Raw genomic sequence first — 20736 nt, forward strand, 5'->3', positions numbered from 1 at the left:
AGGTGCTGCTATTAGCATCATCCTTTACACCATGAGGCTAATAAGACACAGAAAGGTTAAGTATCTTGTCCAAGGTCATAGAGCTAGAACCTTGACTTCAGAAACAGCATCTGCAACGCCCCCGGCCTTTTGCCTACTCTGCAATCTCATGAAGTTTCCGTTCCTTCTTTGAGGCCAGGAGCTCTCCAAGGTGCTGGAGAGAGGCCCAGAAGCAGCGTAGAGAGGCAGCCCCGCCAGACCCTGCAAGACCATAGTAAGGACCAGGATTTTATTTTGAGAGTTAAGGGAAACCACAGGCGTCTAAATGAATCACTGCTGCTTCCGCGCTGTCATAGCCAGCACTCCGGCTGTGTCTCTATTTAGCACTTGAGAGCTGGCTGTTTACGTGCCTACTTCTCCTTCTGGACTGGAAATGTCTTACAGCAGGGACCGCATCTTAGCCATTTTTATATCTTCTTCACGCTGTCCCAGTTACACAGCACAGTGCTGGCATCTATTAAACATTTAGTACCTGTTTATTGAATGAAATTAAAGGAGAAATGGATTCTTAATTATCTCTGAAAATCTCATTTTCCGGTAGCCCAATTAATTTCAGAGACTCAGGAATTTCTACAGTATCATGGCAATGATAATGGTAATGTTAATAATTGCGGTTACTAAGCTCTGAGTGTTCCATGCTGGGATTTGGGCAAAACACTTTATATCACCCGTAATATATCGAGAGAGAGGAACTCTAGGTCCTGCCAGTCACTGGCAGTCCTTTCCCAAGCAAAAGACTCACCTGGGCGAGCTTGTAAATCCCAGAGGTTAAGGAGAATACGATTTATCAGGAGTGGCCACTAGGTGGTGGTGTGACACCATCATCACCTCTGTACCTCGCCATGGGTAGTGGGCAACTTGGACCAATTCCGCGGGGCCCGTAGAGTGGTTGGGGGTCTCTTGGGAATCAAGATGGCCAAGATGGGGGACTGTGCACCAAACTCTGTAACTGGAGTTGAGGGCTTTCCAGTTTATGCTGCCCATGAGCAGATGAATGGAGAGGACTCTTACTCAGCCAGGGTGCATTTCCTTCTTGTTGAAATCTGAAAATTATTCACTTCATTTCAACTCAGTTGAACAAGACATTATTGAGTCTCAGCTCTCACTAACACCCCCTCTGTCTTCACACCCTCTATTTTAGACTGGATTGGGGTGTGAGGACAAGAAGGCCACCAGTCCCAGTTCTCACATTTATGAAGAACATGATTAGGCATTTAATGTTACATTCAAATAGGGCCACACATAAGATCATTATATTTCTTCCAACGTTAAAAGAGTTTATTCGTTCCATGAAAAATATTTAAGTTGTACTGTTATTTTTGTGTTCCCTTTCAGCCTACCTTCGTTTTAAAAATATATCAGCGTCTTTAGATTTTGGAAGTATTTAGGACCCCTTTCTCAATTTTTGAAGAGCTACCTGTTTGAAGAACAACTAAAATGCTTGCAGTCCCATCAAAATAACGAACTGACCCTGCTTTCTCTAATTTATTGTTTTCATGCTTGCTAATATCCACTTCTGGAACAGTTTCTTCTCTGTCTTACGTTGATCTATTCCTGCCTGTTTTTCAGATTTTAGATTGGACATCACCTCCTGTGCAAAGCAAGAGCTTGTTGGGTGCTTGCTTTTAATCCATTGTTGTTCTTTCTACTATGCTGTAATTCACGAATCCTTCTCTGTGTCCCCTAAAAGACCAGGGGTCCTCAACTTGGGGTATATGGACCTTTGGGCTATCCATGATATACCCTTAAAATTTTGTATTATTTGGTTACTGCCACAATAGTACGGAATAAGAGCAACCGCAAAACCTCAGTGACCCATAGTAAGTGAATACTTGTTATGTGTCTGGAGTCAGCTGGTATTCAGGAGGCAGGGGTCCTGCCACTCTTGGAGGGGCTTATTTACCCCTCTGGGATTACCTGGCTGCTGGCTGATGGAGATTGGCCTTTGCTGTGGCAACTGGGCCCTGTTCCACATGCTTCCCATCTCCCTTCTGGACTAGAAAGCTAACCCAGGAGGTCCTTCTCATGGTGGTGGTAGAAATGCAAAAGATCAGGCCCCAAAATGCAAGCCTGTTTAATCAGCTTCAGCATTGGTCATTCCCACTAACATCCTTTTGACCAAAGCAAGTTACATGGATGCGCTCAACGTCAAGTGCTGGGGAAGGTCCCCCTACTCACAGAGTGAAGGTTGGCCACGCTGCATGGCCAAGGGCATGATTCAGAGAGAAGAACTAGGGCCATTGCTGCTACCTACCATGGATTTGATGCCAAAATACTGTATATTTTCTGGAAAGATGATCTAAGGCTTTTACCCGTTTCCCACTGGGACCCATATCTGCAAAAGTTCAAGAACTTCTGATATAGACTCAACTTTGAGTTTAGGGACTATATATTCTTTATTTGTATATCTTCAAAACCTAAAATACAGGGCCTTGACCATAGCAGATGCCCAATAAATGTATGTAGAATGGATGAGTGCTTTTTGTATGCAGGCCATATACAGTATTAGGTTCTGGGGATACAGAATTAAGCCAACCAAGGACTCTATTCTTGAGGAGCTTCTGCTATGTCTGCTCTCTGAGAAAGCTGTTGCTCAGGGGTTGGAGTCAGGAGGCAGGTGGACCTCCTTCAGCCTCAGCCAGTATAAAGTTTGCATCATTATGATGTCTTGAGGGTGAAAGTCAAGAAAGAACAAGTTCAGGAGAAACATAATAAATGAAGACGCTCAACTTCTGTGGTCCCAAATGTGAATTATCCTGCAGAAACCATATGCTGTGCAAGGAACACATATGTGGGCCTAAAAAAATAGAAGTGGAGACCTCATATTTATTGGTGTCACAAAGTGAATAATGAATTTTCTTAGCAGCTAGTTCTAGACTCCCTGGCCAACAAGGAAATTGCCTCTGTCCAAGAAAATATCTTGATAAGCTGCTCCGGGCAGAAGGTGAGAGACCCTGAAGGCATGGGTGTCCAATGAAATGAATTGTTTATTTTTTTCCTCACAAAGCAGGAAAGAGAAAAAGGAGATAGAAGAAGGTGGAGTAAGGGGAAAGATAAGAACTGGAAAGCTGAACCACAGCCCAGACCCAAGCAGGAGAAAGGGCAAGAAATGCCTATGAGAAAGCCGGAAAGAAACCCCTGGAATTTGGAAGAAAATGTCTAAAAGGTGATTTTCAGGAGATGCCTGGAAGGTGTTCTCTGGGACCCTCCCTCAAGACTCCTAAGTAACCACATTTGCAAATGCATCTTGCATTTTGTTTGCTCCAACTTTGTCTTGGTTTTGCTTTTGTGGGAACTGAGAAAAAGACTGAGTTACTCATCAGGATAGGTGTGGTCCCAAACAAATATCACTTGGTAAATATAGTAACAGATTTAGTAGCAGGACCCTGGAGATGAAGGTTTCTAGGCTTGTGCTTCTGAAGTCTTAGGGACCTGCGGAAGGGTCTGGAAGCTCAGAGACTGTGGAACCAGGGGATATCAGGGCAATCAGTATCTGGCACTTGTTCTACGACACTCTCTACTTGTATAACATTGGGCTGGTTTCTTCAATGTTCTGCTTCTGTTTTCTCACCTCTAGACTGAGGATGATAGTATCTTCTTCCTGGGATCTTTGGGACATATCTAATGAGAAATGGAGACATCATACAAGACATAGAACCTGGCACACACACTCATACATGTCAGCTCTCATTATTTTAGATGTCATTGGGTTGTTGTTATTATTGCCATTGGTGTTCCCAGTAGCTGACATTTGGGTAGCATTGGCCTGGTGGACTGGAAGCAACACAGAACTGAGGATCAAAAAGCCAGTGTCTGGTCTTGGCTCCTCCCCTAAACAGACATGCGACCTTGAGGAAGTCACTTTGCCCTTCCAGGCTTCAGGCTTCCTCTTCCTCTTTTAGCAGAAGAAATTCCACAAGACTTTCTCTGAGGGTTGTTTATTCCCTTCAACCTGTAGGAGGCACCATGGCCCCACAGCTCCTAGCCCCACAAAGCCTATTGTGACATCGGAGGAAGCAGCCCTGGGTTGCAGTCCACAGTCCACTCAGAAATCCATTTTCCCCACTCAGCATAACACTGAAGTGAGACTGACTTGGTGTGTTTGTTTACACCCCTTGGGAAGTTATTTCCCTTTTCACTTAATTACCTGATATCCAGACATTGCTGTGCAAAATTCGCCTCAAATACATTTTGTAAAGTCATCTAGACTCACTCATTTGGTGCTTTGATTAAAATGTGCAATCTTCCCCAGGCTTCAGCACCTTGTTAAATAATTGCACCTCCAGTAAGAAAGTAAACAGCACACTCCGGGGGCACAGAGAACAAGATAAATGTGGTGCACATCCAGCAGATATTTTATACGCCATCCCTCAGGCAAGCACATAACCTCTGGCTTAAGGGCTGGACGGATGCTGGCTTTAATTGCTTTCTTTTTGCAATCTTTTTGGGCAGGAGTATGATCTAGAAGCAGAGCAGAATCTCCTCTGCCCGCCCTTTCCTGCCTCAGTGTCTGCTTAACTTGGGCCCAGCCCTGGCGGAAGGACCAAGGATTGGTTGTTCACTGGGAACCTGGCTCATCCCCTAGCAGCAACTTTGCATTCAAAGTGCAAGGGGCAAGGGGCTGGATACAGAGCTCATTTCCTAGAGGGTGTTGCAGCGCTGTTGAGGGATTGGCAGCTTTGAATCAAGTCCCACCTTTCTCATTAATTCTTGATGTTGACCTTGAGCATTTCACTTTACCTTTTCTGACTTTCATTTTCCCCCTGCCTCTTCTATAAAATGAATCTGGGGTACAACTATGGGAGGGAGTGGCTGAGTTAGGATGGAGGAAAAAAATCAGTGGAAAAGATGAGGTCAAGGAACTGATTCACAAAGCCTATGATGGTAGGTGATGATAATGACCAACAGCACAAGGAGCCACCTTTGAGCTCCAGGATAGGAAGCTCGATTCAAGATGATGTCCCAACCACCATGGTCCCAAAAAAGGCTGAAGGATGCTGGTTGGTGAGGGTGTTTGTGGAAAGTTCTTTTCCCTGGCATTACAACTCCAAGGTATGGGAATTGAGGATCTAACCACCAGGCTGGCGTAGATTCTTCTTGAATTTTTCTTCTTGTTCTGTAGGGAATGGCAAGGAACCTGAGGAACCAGAGTGAGGAAAACCTGGACCATCTGAAACCGTTCTTATTTGCTCCCTAACTATCCATGCCTCCATCCAACCACCCATCCATCATTGATCAAGCTCTCGCTATGTCTATACTATAGAAGGTGCCACCAAATGAAATGAAATCTCTTGTCCCATATGTCTACTTGCATCTACTTGCATCTTTAAGTTGATACAGGGAAGGCATAATCCAGGCACAGGATGCTGGAAGCCTTAGAGGCACAGTGGCATCTGAGCAAATCAAAAACTCTCTACTGCTAAAGGATTGGACGTAGAGGGTCACTCCTCTGCTCTGCCACCTACCTTGAGGATGCTTTACACGTGGCTAAAAGTAGAGGCAGAGTTATCTGGGTAAATGAATGCTTGAGAATTGGAAATGCCTAGGACAAATCAATTTGAATATGTCTATCTCATCCTTTTTTTTTTTTTTCTAAGAGACACATAACTCTGAACTTTAAGGAGTTACAGAGTTCACATAGCTTAGGATCTGGAAGCCATGTTCCTTTTTACATAACATTCTTGAATATGCTACTTGTATACCCTTAATTTGCTCTATAATTATTCTTTTTTTTTTTTTTTTTTTTTTGAGAGGGAGTCTTGCTCTGTCACCCAGGTGGAGTACAGCGGCACGACCTCAGCTCATTGCAACCTCCACCTCCCAGGTTCAAGTGATTCTCCCACCTCAGGCTCCTGAGTAGCTGGGATTACAGGTGTGCACCAACATGCCCAGCTAATTTTTGTGTTTTTAGTAGAAACAGGGTTTCACCATGTTGGCCAGACTGGTCTCGAACTCCTGACCTCAGATGATCTCCCTGCCTTGGTCTCCTAAAGTGTTGGGATTACAGGCATAAGCCACCACGTCTGGCCTATAATTATTCTTCACAACACTTATCAGCAATAGGATTAATTATATCTGTCATTAATTGTTCAATGTTTGTCTCTCTTACTAGAGTGTGAGCTCCGAAAGGACAGGAGGCTACCACAAATAGCTACAAATTACCTATACACACTCTAGGTACAGTTCTAAGCCCTTCAGATACAGCCTGCCCACCCAGAACTTCCATTCTGGTTCTAGGGATGGGGATAAAGGGAATTGCTACCTAACATTGCGGTCAGAAAAAGTCTCTCGAATAAAGTTTCATGCAAACAGAGACTGGAAGCAGTGAAGGACCATATCGTGAAACTCTCTGGGAGGAAAGGCAATTAAGGAAGAGGAAATGGAAAGTGCAAACGTTTTGAGGGCTGGAACATGCTTGGTATATTCAAGAAACAGCAGGAAGACCAATGCAACTGTTGCAGAATAATCCCATGAGAGAATGGTGGAAGATGAAATCAGAGAGGCAGCAGGTGGCCCTAGCTTTCACTCTGAGTGCGACGGGAAGCTATTTTAAGCAAGGGGAGAAAGACAGACAGAGAGAGAGAGAAAGAGAGAGAATGACTCAGGAGTTGGGTTTTGTTCATTTAAAGTCTGAGATGTGTGTTAAGAATCCAGTAAAGTTGGGTTGAGGTATGTGGAATTCAGAAGAGAGGTCTAGCAGAAGATAGAAACCTGGGAGCCATCAGTGTAAATTGCATTTAACACCTTGAGCTTTAGTGAGGTCTTAGAGAGGTCTCTAGTGAGGACGGTAGACCAGGAAAAGAAAGCAGAGGGCTGGGTCTGGGGCCGTTGATGTTCAGATGTCTAAGATCTGAGCAGGGACCAGGAGAAACAACCAAGAAGGAGTGGCCAGTGATGTAGAAGGAGACTCAAGAGAAAAGAGCAACCTGGAGGCAAATCATAAAGACTTTCAGGAAGAAGGGAGGGACAAACATTGTCAAATGTTTCTGAGAGACTGAGTAAGATGAAGACCGAAAATTGATGATTGGGCTTTGCAACATGGAGGTTATTGGGAACCTAGATAAGGGCTGTTTGGTGAAGCAATGGGCAAAAAAGCCCAAAGGATTGAGTTCAAGATGGAAAAAGAAAGTGGAGACCATTCTGCAAAGGAGAGCACAGAAATGTGTGGGAACTAGAAGGAAATGAAGGGTCAGCAAAGGGTTTGTGTTTTGCATTGGATGGAAAAGGTCAAGAAGAGAGAGAAAATTTGATGGTGCAGGAGACAGCGTGGCTGACTGATCAATGACCTTGGTATTGAAAAAGAGAATGAGGATGTAGGGTTCAAGGAGAAGGGCTGGCCTTAGCGCCTTCAGTTCATCTGTGGTGTTGAGTGGGAATGCAGAGCTTATAGGAAAAATGCCCTGAGGGTGGTAGATGTGTTGGTGGAAGCCTGCAACATTTTCTTCTGATTGCTTCTATTTTCTTAGTCCAGAGTGAGAGGGGGAAAGAAGTTACAAAATAATAGTTTGGTCCCTTAATTGGATTTTCTCCAATCACACTAGGCAGAAAAGCATATGAATGGATGACTTGTGAAATGGAGTAGGACTGGATCGTAGCATTTGGGCCTTTTGCGGTAGGATCTCATGCATTTGAAATAAGTCAGTCAATATGTCTGCATATTTTTCTCCCACCAAGTTCAACTGCTTGAATAAAGGTTCACAATAGTTAGTGAGTGAGATTTAATAAGGGCTGAGGATATTTTCCCTAGGTGAGAATTAGGGATTGAGGAAAAAAGGAGCTGGAGTGTGTTCTAGGGAGTATGGTAAGAGCACCTACTTGAATGGAAGCTGGATAAGACGAGTGAGGCAGTGGAGGAGTTGAGGGACAGTACAACCATGTATTGATCATATATTTAGGTATAATCATATATTTAGTTTATAGAGGGGTCAATAATTTTTGGAACTGGCAATCTAAAAACAAGAAGTGGTGGTTGGAAAGTAGGATTCTTAGAATTGAGATAATAGATATAATAATTGAGATAATTGAGATAATAGATAAAATTGATAATTTTACCAACTGCTTGGGTAAAAATGTCTAGGGTATGAGTATAAGAGAGAGTGGCTGAGTCAGGATGGAGGAAAACAATCCCCTGAAAAGAGGAGGTCATGGAATGGACAGTCCAGCGCTTTGCAGGGATTTCTCTATGGGAAGTGAAATCACTGAGAATCACAGCTGAAGTAGTATTGGAGAGGGTGACCATGACCCAGGTGCCAGGATCTTGTAGAAATGAGGGGAATGACACAGGGTTCAATAGTTGACTATGACAAGGAGGGTAGTGGGTTGTGCAGTATGGCGACATGACCCTTAAAGCCGGGAGTGTTGGGGGTAGTGGTGTGGAAGATCAATAACAGGCAAAAAGGAGTCCTGCCTCACCTCCAGGCCCAGTGGAACAAGGGGCATGGGAATGAGAAAATCAGCTGCCTGTTCAGAGGACAGCAGGGGAAACGGCGTCTTTGCAGGAGCTTTGAGATTTTCTTAGGGGCTAGTTCTGGAACCTAATGGATGCGGAGCCCTCCTAATGCTTCCTCCCTGTTGTTGCCTCTGTTGCTGCTTCTTGGAGTTGCATCTTTGACCACAGACCATTCTGTACCACTGTATATAACAGTGATTACACACACAGGGTTTGGACTCCAACTGTCTCGATTCAAGTCCTGTATTTCTAATGCACTACTTCTCAACTCTGTGATCTTGGGCTAATTAATTGACCTCTTTGTGCTTCCGTTTCCTCATCAGAAGATAGAATGGTAATAGGCTTATGGAATTGTTGTGAAGTTTGAGGAATAGATATAGGATCTGTGCTTGCACTAGGCTTGGGACAGTGGTTGCACATATAAATGTTTGGTGTTAATATAATTATTGTTTCATCACATTCTGCTCTTGATGGGCTCCTTAGTGTGTGAGGACGGAAAGGTGAAGGGAATGTTTAGAGTCGCAATTGAAGATAAAGTGATTTTGCTGATAATAGATCATGCATTTCAGTGACCCAGTGAGTGGGTTTGGGCAGTTGTGGGTAGTCAGATCTGGGGTTCACAGAGGTTTAGGGGATGAAAGGCAGGGTACTGAGGGATGAGTTTAGGGAGTCCTGCTGTCAGAATGGCAGGGCTGGGTGAAGGGTGATCTTGCCTGGACAGTGCAGAACTCAGGGACCTCCTCTTGACTTTGACTTCCACTGATGAACATGGTCAGTGTGGTTCACCGGCATATCCCTGTGGTCTAGCCAAGCCCTCATTGCATCCTTGCAAATAAACAAAAGATGCTTCTGAGGAGGAACATGCTGTTATGAGTTTTCCTATCAGCTCTGCTTCTTCTAACACCTCACACTACCCTTTTGGAAATCTGTTTAAGCTCTTGGTCAGATTCCTTCTGAATTTCACTGAGCATTTGGCACACCTCTGTACCTGTGATTGTCTTGCTTGTAAATAGTTGTACTTGCAGTTCACCTCACCCAGGGCTGAGATAAAAGGTGTCACATAATGTTCCCAGAGCCCTGTCTCGTATTGCCTGAGCAGATGCTACCGTTGCAGTGATAACCAAAAATATTAAAATGGAGACCATAAGGACTGGTTGAGCATTGTAGTTTTCCGACAGGACAGATAGTTTCTTTCTTCCTTGGCTCAACGCTTGAGACTTCATCAGACACAGAACCTTCCTGCTGCTGTGCCCCACAGCTTCCCCTCTACACCTGCTCAGGGCTGTCTGAGCTCTCTGGTGAGCTCACTCAAGACCTGGATCCTGGGGTCTGTTGCAGATGGTATTACAGGAGTCACAGACTGGTTAGAAAATTACCCACAGGCATATGCTATTTGGACCACATAGTGTTTTACAAATCAGGAACTTTCATACAAAATTCCAGATTAATGACTTTTTTTTTTTTTTTTTTTTTTTTTGTGGGCGGGGGCAAATCAGAAGGCCCAGGCACAGGGACTCTGGGATTCTATGTAGCAACCATTGGCTAGAGTTGAGTCATGGTGCCCCCTGCAGATGGAGTACATACTCTAAGTCATTACATATCCCTCCAAGTAAGCCTCTTGGGACTGTTAATTGTTTTTTTTTTTTTTTTTTTTTGAATTGGAGTTTCACTCTTGTTGCCCAGGCCAGAGTGCAATGGTGCGATCTCGGCTCACTGCAACCCCTGCCTCCCAGGTTCAAGTGATTCTCCTGTCTCAGCCTCCCAAGTAGCTGAGATTACTGGTGCCTGCCACCATGCCCAGCAAATTTTTTGTATTTTTAGGTAAGGTTTCAACATGTTGGTCAGGCTGGTCTTGAACTCCTGATGTCAGGCGATCTGCCCACCTTGGCCTCCCAAAGTGCTGGGATTACAGGCGTGAGCAACCGCGCCCGGCCCAATTTTTTTTTAACGTGACAAAATAAATACAAGATTCTATTTTCTGCTTAGGAACACCCATACGTGGCTGTGTATTTCTTTTCAACTTTTATGTTAGAATCAGAGGGTACATGTTCAGGTTTGTTACTTGGACATATTGCATGATGTTGAGGTTTGGGTATGACTGATCCCATCATGCAGATAGTGAGCATGGTATCCAATAGTCAGTTTTTCAACCTTTGCCTCTCTCTCTTTCCCCTCTAGTGGTTCCTAGTGTTTACTGTTCCCTTATTTATGTCCGTGAATACCCATTGTGTAGCTCCCATGCAGTATTTGTTTTTCTGTTCCTACATTAATCCACTTAGGATACGGCCTCCAGTTGCATCCATGTTGCTTCAAAGGACATGGTTTTGTTCTTTTTTATGGCTGCATTGCATTCCATGATGTATATGTATCACATTTTATTTATCCAAACTGTTATTGATGGGCACGTGGGTTGATTCCCTGTCTTTGCTATTGTGAATAGTGCTGTGATGAACATACATGTGCATGTGTCACCCATCCAAGTACTAACCAGGCCTGACCCTGCTTAGCTTCTGAGATCAGATGAGATCAGGCATGTTCAGGATGGTATGGATGTAGGCTTGTGTCTTTTTGGTAGAATGATTTATTTCTTTTGAATATACATCCAGTAATGGGACGACTAGGTCAAATGGTAGTTCTGTTTTAAGTTCTTTGAGAAGTCTGCAAACAGCTTTCCAGAGTGATTGAACTAATTTACATTCCCACCAACAATGTATAAGCATTTTCCTTTCTCCACTGCCTCTCCAGCATCTGCTGTTTTTTGACTTTTTAGTAATGGCCATTCTGACTGATGTGAGATGCTATCTCATTGTGGTTTTGACTTGCATTTATCTGATGATCAATGATAATGAGCATTTTTCCGTATGTTTGTTGGTTGCTTGTATGTCTTCTTTTGAGAAGTGTCTGCCCATGTCCTTTGCCCACTTTTTGAGGAGGTTATTTGTTTTTTGCTTGTTGATTTGTTTAAGTTCCTTATAGATTCTGGATATTTGACCTTGGTCGGATGCATAGCTTGTAAATATTTTCTCCCATTGCATAGGTTGTCTGTTTACTCTGTTGGTAATTTCTTTTGCTGTGTAAAAGCTCTTTAGTTTCATTAAGTCCCCATTGTCAATTTTTGTTTTTGCTGCAATTGCTTTTGAGGACGTAGTCATAAATTCTTTCCCAAGGTTTATGTCCAGAATGGTGTTTCCTAGGTTTTCTTCTAGGATTCTTACAGTTTGAGGTCTTACCTTTAAGTCTTTGGTCCATCTTGAGTTAATTTTTGTATGTGGTGAAAGGTAGAGGTCCAGTTTCATTCTTCTGCATATGGCTGGCCAGTTATCCCAGTACCATTTATTGAATAGGAGTCCCTACCCCATTGCTTATTTTTCTAAACTTTGTCAAAGATCAGATGGTTGTAGGTGTGCAGCTTTATTTCTGAGTTCTCTATTCTGTTCCATTGGTCTATGTGTCTATTTTTGTACCTGTATCATGCTGTTTTGATTACTGTTGCCTTATAGTATAGTTTGAAGTTGGGTAGCATGATGCCTCCAGCTTTGTTCTTTTTGATTAGCATTTCCTTGGCTATTTGGGCTCTGTTTTGGTTCCAGATGAATTTTAGAATTTTTTTTTGTGCTAATTCTGTAAAAAATGACATCGGTCACTTGATAGGAATAGCATTGAATCTGTAGATTGCTTTGGGCAGTATGGTCAGGCTCGTTTTTGGTTTCATGTGAATTTTAGAATAATTTTTTCTAATTCTGTGAAAAATGACTTTGATAGTTGGACCTGTAAATTGCTTTGGGCAGTATGGTCATTTTAATGATGTTGATTCTTCCAATCCATTAGCTTGGGATGTTTTTACATTTATTTGTGTAGTCTGTGATTTCTTTCAGCAGTATTTTGTAAGTTTCTTTGTAGAGATCTTTTACCTCTTTGGTTGACTATATTCCTAAATATTTTATTCTTTTGTGGCTATTGTAAGTGGGAATGTGTTCTTGATTTGGCTCTCAGCTTGAATGTTATTGGTGTATAGAAATGCTACTGATTTTTGACATTGATTTTGCATTCTGAAACTTCACCAAAGTCATTTTAGAGCTCTGGGGCCTTTTGTCACAGTCTTTAGGGTTTTCTAGGTATAGAATCATATCATCAGCAAAGATAGCTTGACTTCTTCTTTTCCTATTTGAATGCCTTTTATTTATTTCCATTGCCTGATTTCTCTGGCTAGGACTTCCAGTACTATGCTAAATGGGGATGGTGGGGACTCTTTTATATTATGGGTCTACTTCTCATAGGCATTGGAACTTGTAACTCAAGCCAACCAACTAAGATAAAGGAACATTAGAGGGCATATGCAGAGAATAAAGTAATCTGTGAACGATTAATGACTGCATGAAACATTGATGTGTGAGCCAGCGAACAGCACTCAAACTCACCTGGCTATTTGTGAGAGTAAACAGCTTACATAATCTCAAAAAAAAAAAAAAAAAAAAAAAAAAGGCAAAGAGCTAACTAACTGATACATTCTGCTCTTCCTGGAAACTTTAAACTTAAATCAGAAGCATGGGAAACTATTGCTTAAATCTTTACCTTATGCCATGGTTAACCAAATAGAAAAATGCCTGATTGTTTCCCAGGATAGTGGAGGGTTTCACAGTTCCCTCTTGTCTTTCATGCTGTAGCAACACCAATTATCACCTGCTGGACTCTTAATGGTGTGTGTGTGTGTGTGTGTGTATGTGTGTGTCTCACTGGGAGCTTTTGAAAACACATAGTGGAGTATTGCATGTTTTTATTTTATTTCTTTTTTGCCACAGCAGTGTAAAAACAGAACAGCCACATGATGGAGGTTGTTTATTTATTTTTCTCAAGAACAACTTACCCTCTGACTAGCTGATCTTCAAGTGAGCTGTTTAACCTCTCTGAGCCTCAGTGTTTACCTCTATAAATCTGAGAGTAATGGTTTTATCTCTCAGTGTTTCTGTGAGGATTAAATCATATGCTCTGTGTGAGTGCCCGGCACAGAGCCTCCATCGGGAAGGTTTCCAGTGAGTCTTTCTGTTCAGGACATTCATAAGAAAAGCCCCCGAGCAAAGAACAAGCCCATGGGGAGTGCCCACACAGTCAACCCCAACAGCCCAGTCTCTGAACCATAGCCTCAGGAATAGGGATGCTGAGGTTCTGCCTTCTGGAACTGGCACAAACAGACCCTCCAGAGAGAGTGGCTGTGCACCTGTTGATTTGGGTTAACTACCCTGGGGGATTTCTCTTCCTCCAAGAATAAGAAATCTCACATTGCTGCTCAGGGCATTAATTTCTGCCAGGAAATAAGTGAAGAAAAATTATTTGGCCACAACCCTGATTCTGATGTCTATTTCCTGGGGGCTATTTCCCTTTGGGAAGTGGACTGGTAAGCCTGGATTTTCTAAAGTAGTTCAGGTCAAAGCTATTCCTTCTCCATGAGTCATTAACTCTGTTGAGGTAGTAAGTATTTATTGGGCAGATTCTCATTGCCCTGGGCAGCGTTAGGCTCTGGGGATGCAATGATGATCAAGATACACCTCAAGTAGGTGACAGTCTAGTGAGGGAGATGAATAAGTAGATGGACAATTAAATACATTCTTCTAAGTCCTGCTACGTCCAGGGAAGGCCCAGGATCCCATGGGAGTTCATGGCAAGGGCAATGAAACCACTTTGGGAAAATTTGGGAAGGCTTCCTGAAAGAGTGCTATGGTCTGCATGTTTGTGCCTCTTCAGAATTCATATGTTGAAATCTTTTTTTGTTAAATTAAAAAAAAAACTTTTATATTAAATTCAGGGGTAAATGCACGTGTTTGTTATAGAGGTAAACTTGTTTCACAGCAGTTTGTTGTACAGATTATTTCATCACTCAGGTATTAAGCTTAGTACCATTAGTTATTCTTTCTGATTCTCTCCCTCCTTCCACCCTCCACACAAGGGCAGGCCCTAGTGTGTGTTGTTCCCCTCTGTGTGTCCACGTGTTCTCATCATTTAGCTCCCACTCATAAGTGAGAACATGCAGTACTTGGTTTTCTGTTCCTGAATTAGTTTGCTAAGGATAATGGCCTCCAGCTTCATCCATATTCCTGCAAAGGACATGATCTCGTTCTTTTTTATGGCTGCATAGTATTCCGTGGTTTATATGTACCACATTTTCTTTATCCAGTCTACCATTATGAGCATTTGGGTTGCTTCCATGTCTTTGCTATTGTGAATAGTGCTGCAATGAACATACATGTGCACGTGTCTTTATAATAGAACAGTTTATATTTCTTTGGGTATATACCCAATAATGAGAGGAAGTCAAACATATGTTGAAATCTTAATCCCCAAAGCATTAAGAAGTGGATCCTCTAGGAGATGATTAGGTCATGAAGGCAGAGCCCTCATAAATGGGATTAGTTCCCTTATAAGTGAGGTCTGACATAGACCTCATCCCTTCTACCATATAAGGACATAGCCAGAAAGCACTGTTGGTGAATCAGGAAGGGGACTTTCACCAGACATCGAATCTTCCAGCACATTGATCTTGGACTTCCCAATCTCCAGAACTGTGAGCAACAAGTTTCTATAGTTTCTAAGCAATCTAGTTTATGGTATTTTTTTTAAACAGTCGCCCAAACTGATTAAGACCAAGAGGTAAGTTCAACTTGAGACATGAAGGATAAATAGGAGTAGCCAGACCAACAAGGGTGGGGATGACAATTCAAGCAAAGGGAATAGGCTGTGCAAAGTCCCCAAAGCAGGTGCACACCGCAGGTTTAGAGGCTTGCCAGCGCGCATCGTGATCAGAGTGGTGCTGGGAAACCTCAGAGAGGTGGGTCAGGAAATCAAGGCTACAGCTTGAAAAGCTTTATTTTTCATACTAGGGAGTTTGGTTTTATTCCATGAATTGTTTCAGATATTCCAACATTTTGGGGCCCAGTCTGCATCTCTGAGACAATTTCACACATCTAGAAGTTGTACACATCTTCCCTTTTGAAATGCACAGTCACTATATTGGCCTGCTCAGGAATGGTTGTGCTCTCGATTCAGAAAGAAGATATCCTAGGCACACACTGTCACGTTTTTGAAGGCAGTCCCTTGTAGATGTGCTCCATGGTCAGAACAATGCATCTCAACGTTCAATTTGGAAAAACTGACATCTGTATACATAGCATGAAAAAACCCTGCTGCTCTTGCTACTACCAATGACGTCACCTATCCTCTTATCTGTGAACTTCCAAGAGTTTGAAATGTGGCAAGTGCTCATTTCCTAGACCTCAAACTCAGGTTTGCAAAATAAAAGACAACTCTCTTTTTATTTCCACAACTGAATTTGATTTGTACCTCCAGCTCCATGTCACTGACAATGAATATTCATTCTTAGCCATTTTAGGAAAACTAATTAATTCAAGATTTTTCTCAACCAGATCACAGCTCCCCTCTTTCCTCCTCCCTCCGCAATTATATCTTATTTCCAGGAGACCTGACTACCGGGAAGCCGTTGGGAGTGGTTTCTGATTCTTGACCACCACATATTCTCTTCTGCATCTCTACCACACCCTTGTTCCCATTGGCTCTGTTGTCACTGCCCATCTTTGCTGACCACCTTTGCGATATCCGAGTTTTCATCTTTTCCCTGTGGTTAGTTCATAAAGTTCACTTTGTAGCCTCACAAGAAAACAAGGGGACATTAGGGCTCATGAACCCTAAAAATCAAATGGGAGGCCAGGTGCAGTGGCTCACTCCTGTAATACCAACACTTTGGGAGGCCAAGGCAGGCAGATCACTTGAGGCCAGGAGTTTGAGACCAGCCTGGTCAACATGGCAAAAACCTGTCTACAAAAAATACAAAAATTAGCCAGGTGTGGTGCCATACACCTGTAATCCCAGCTACTCAGAGGGCTGAGGCACTAGAATTGCTTGATCCTGGGAGGTGGAGGTTGCAGTGAACTGGGATGGTGCCACTGCACTCCAGCCTGGGTGACAGAGTGACATTCTGTCTCAAAACAAAAACAAAAACAAAAAGATTGAATGGAAAGCATCTGGCCTATTTTTTTATAGGGGCCTGGTAGGTCAAGCCTGTCTCCCTAGACCCTTCAAGGCAATTCTCCATTACTGCGGCTCCATGGTAGGATACAGATGGAGAATTCTCAGACCTTATTTATTTGCCTCAGCCCTGCTTAGCAGGTAAATGTGGGTTCCTTCTGCTCTTGGGCTTATGGTTCTTATGAGTCTGCTCATGGACTTGACCCCAGAGAACCAGGACACAGTGGCTTCTCTCAGACCACTCCTAGTTTCACCCTCTTTCTACTTAAGATTTTTTAATCTAATAAGAGTGGAGGTAAAAGCTGGCTCTGACTGGTCATGAAATCTTTTTGCTTAACTAAACTTTATATGCCCTGAGTCTTATTAGGCTCTGCTTTGGAATTCCAAAATCCCTTTCCTACCAAACTTTTGTCTCTGCCATAAGTTGAAATGTTCATTTGGAAAAGGAAATCTAAGCATGATTTCTTTTTTTCTTTTTCCTTTTTGCTGCTGTAACACCCTTCCCCAAGGGCAGTTGGAATAGAATGGTCCCCTGTTGGTCGAGGAAAGGTAGGCATAAAGCAGTCCCCAGGCAAAACTCTCATGAGTGATCTCTAATATCCCTCCACAAAATATCCCTCCACAAAAGAGTTACTCATTGAGAATTATAAAACAGGAAGCACTCACGAATATTAGAGTGGACTGCAGCATGGAGAAGACAAGCTGAGTGTTGTCCACGGCCTAGAATGCTAGGTGTAAGGGAACCACTTATTTTCGTCTCTGCTCAAGAGGTATTATCAGAATGTAAGTGATAGAAATGCTTGGAATACTCTGCCTGATGATAAGGTCTTTGTATATCATGTGGGTGCTCCATGCCCACATGACTGACCCCCATAGAAACCCTGGACATCAAGGCTTGGGTGAGCTTCCCTGGCTGGTAATATTTTGTGCGTAGGCACATATCATTGCAGAGAGAATTAAGCCCTGTCTGTGTTTTTCCACTGAGAGAGGACACCTGGAAGCTCACGTCTGGTTTCTCTTGTACACCACCCTATGCCATTTTTATTTTATTTTTGCAGAATTTGAATCTGAATCCTTTTAGTGTAATAAACCATAGCCATGAATATAACAGCTTTTCTGAGTTTTGTGAGTCCTTCTAGTGAATCATTGAACCTGAGGATGGTCTTGGGGACCCTCACCACAACTGAGAACCCTGCAAAAAGAGAGATGCCATCTCTTGCCAAGTCTCAGAATCTCCCTGGCCTTTAAACATTTATTCCAGTTGGCTTTAGGCTGGTTCTTCTTCAGATTACCGCTTCTGGGAAGTTACATTTTCCTTGTGATCTCTGCGGTCCCCGATTCCTGGACCACTGGCACAAATTCAGCACCCTTGTTGTTGAGGCATTCCTTTCTCTGGCCACAGACAGCTCTGACTTCCTCAGTGTCAATGACTCAGCTTCCATTCACTTCACCAATCCAGTCCTGTTGTCACCTCCTATACCTTGTTCATCCCCATCACTTGAGATGACCCAACCTACAAAATCCATATGCTCAGAAGTCTAGCTCTGCAACCCTTTTGGGCCACACATTCATGGGCCTGCGCCTTAGAGTCAGAGAAGTCCACAGTAATCTGACTTTTCTGAACTGTAGTTACTCTTCTGCAAAGTGAGAGAGTACTAAATGAAACCCTACATGTAAAACTCTTAGCATGATACCTGGTGCATAAATCCCAAGGGTTACAATGAAAGCTACTGTTATCAAGTCTGTGATGGCTGATTTCATGTGTCAACCGGACAGGACTACGGGATACTCTCACATCTGGCTAAACATTATCTCTGAGTGTGTCTGTGAGGGAAGAGATTAGCTTTTGAATTGGTAGACTGAGTAAAGCAGACGGCCCCTCCCAATGTGGGGGGGAGGGCATGGCTCATCCTGTTGAGGGCCCAGATAGAACAAAGAGGCAGAGGAAGGTTGAACTCTCCCTCTCTTTCTGCCTGAGACAATGGTCTTCTGCACTTGGACTGGGAGTTACATGATCAGTGCTCAGACCTTTGGACATGGACTGGAATTTACACCATTGGTTTTCCTGGGTCTTTGAAGATGGCCAATCAGGGGACATCTCAGCCACTAATTGTGTGAGCCAGTTCTTTACAATAACTTCATAATAAATCATATATGTACATGATATAGTATAAATGTTCTTTATTATAAATGTTCTTAATTATAAACATTCTTCTCTCTATCTATATCTATATCTGTATCTATATCTATTGATTCTGTTTCTCTGGGGAACCCTGATTTGTATCTAGTAAAAGCCTACAAATACAAAACCTTGTACGGACATATGTGTTCTGATGTAACTGGCACCTGATTTTACAGGCTGTCAGACCTCACTTGGCCTTGCCCTTCTCCCCTTCCTCGGCTAGATTTAATCACCCATCCCTGCAAGGGCACTGTCATCCATGCCTCCATCTCCTTCATCTCCTTGTCCTCCTTCCACAGCTGTGCCTCCTTTCCATCCCCAATATTGTGTCAATCCAACGGCTTGTTTTCTCCTTCCCTGCCTTCCAATGCTAGAGAAAAATCACATAACCATGCTGAATTGGTTCCATTACCAATTTATGAGCTTCCCAGCCTCAGCTGTGCTGCCAGCCCTGCTCAGTCATCTTCTAATCATCTCTTGTTGACTTTCTCTCCCTTGCCCTTCAGTGGCTGCCCTGACCTCCCCTTGCTCCCCGCAACCCACCATCACCCCCCATTCACAGCTGAGTGCCTGCAGAGAATATGAAGGTCATCAGAAGTGATTTATTTCATGTATGTCCCTCCTAAGTTTTTACTTCTAAATTTGTCTATATTTTTACCTAGTTTTACTTCCTTCATCATTATATCTGAAGTTATTCTACTCTCACATCTTCACTGTCTCTTTCTTTTTCTGGGCTTTCCCCCACCACATACAATTATGTATTCGTTTCCCCTTTCACATGTTTTTTCCCCATTTCTTTCTACTTTGCTTCCTTTTCAAGATCTGCCCTGCGTGTTCCTCTCTTAGTCATTTGTCCAGTGGTCCTTGACCTTTGCAGCCCAGTGGAATCCTATGGGGGAGCTTTAAAAAATATCCCCATGATTGGGTGGGCACAGTGGCTCATGCCTGTAATCCCAGCACTTTGGGAGGCCAAGGAGGGTGAATCACTTGAGGTCAGGAGTTTGAGACCAGCCTGGCCAACATGGCAAAACATCATCTCTACTAAAAACACAAACATTAGCTGGGCGTGGTGGCACATGCCTGTAATCCCAGCTACTGGGGAGGCTGAGGCAGGAGAATTGCTTAACACCCAGAAGGTGGAGGTTGCAGCCAGCTGAGATTGTGCCAGTGCACTCCAGCCTGGGTGACTCTGTCAAAAAAAAAAAAAAAAAAAAAAAAAAAATCCCCATGGTTATTCCTTATCCCAGGACAATTAAACCAAAATCTCTGGGTTTGGGGCCCAGGTGTTTGCATTTTCAAAAGCTTCCTAAGTATCTCTAATATGCAGCCATGGCTGAGAGCCACTGTTCCCTCTGCTTGTATTCAAATCTCAGCCTATGTCAATCCATCTTCTTTTTGCTACCTCTATACTGAAAATGAACTTCCTAAGGTCACCAAAGATTTCCTCATTCCACAATTCTGTCACCACCTTCAGGTCTCAGGCTATTCAACGTTTATGAAGCCTGTGATTCTTAATGTACATTTTAAACCTTGTGTACTTCCAAGGCAATGTTCTCTCCCAGCTCTCTTCCCACTTAGATTTCTCTTTCATTGCCCCACTTGACTTCTTTGCCTCTGTTGGTGTCTCCGTGCTAACCCACTTTATTTTACTTTACACATTCTTCAGCAGCAGTGCCATCCACTCTCATCTCTTTCTTCTCTTGCCTTCTCTGTTCCTTTTTATTAATGCGCTCAGCATTCCTCCTGCTCCCACTAAATTGGCCAAACTACCAATACTTGGAGGCATCAATGACATTTTTCCTTCCTTCACATGTGCATCTGATTGGCTAACAAAGATTCAATTGTCACTGCAGTCACATTCTGCTTGGAAACCGCTGCAGGGTCTCAGTTTGCAACAAGATGAAGTTCAAATCCTGTATCCTGCATGAGAAGACCATCCACAATTTGCTTCCAGTCTGCCTCTCTGGTCCCGCTGCCAGCTACTCCTTGCCCCTCAGTTTCCTCATGCAGAAGCACACTGTTCACTGCACAT

General features: G+C 43.1%; 1 long non-coding RNA gene across 5 annotated transcripts in view; it reads left to right on the forward strand.

Moving 5' to 3' along the window:
• LOC105473565 (uncharacterized) overlaps positions 1–20736 on the forward strand; it is a 316160-nt gene that overhangs the window by 140064 nt on the left and 155360 nt on the right. The gene's annotated exons all lie outside the window — the stretch shown is intronic.

This window comes from Macaca nemestrina, chromosome 17 (genome assembly GCF_043159975.1).
Source record: "Macaca nemestrina isolate mMacNem1 chromosome 17, mMacNem.hap1, whole genome shotgun sequence".
Taxonomy (NCBI): domain Eukaryota; kingdom Metazoa; phylum Chordata; class Mammalia; order Primates; family Cercopithecidae; genus Macaca; species Macaca nemestrina.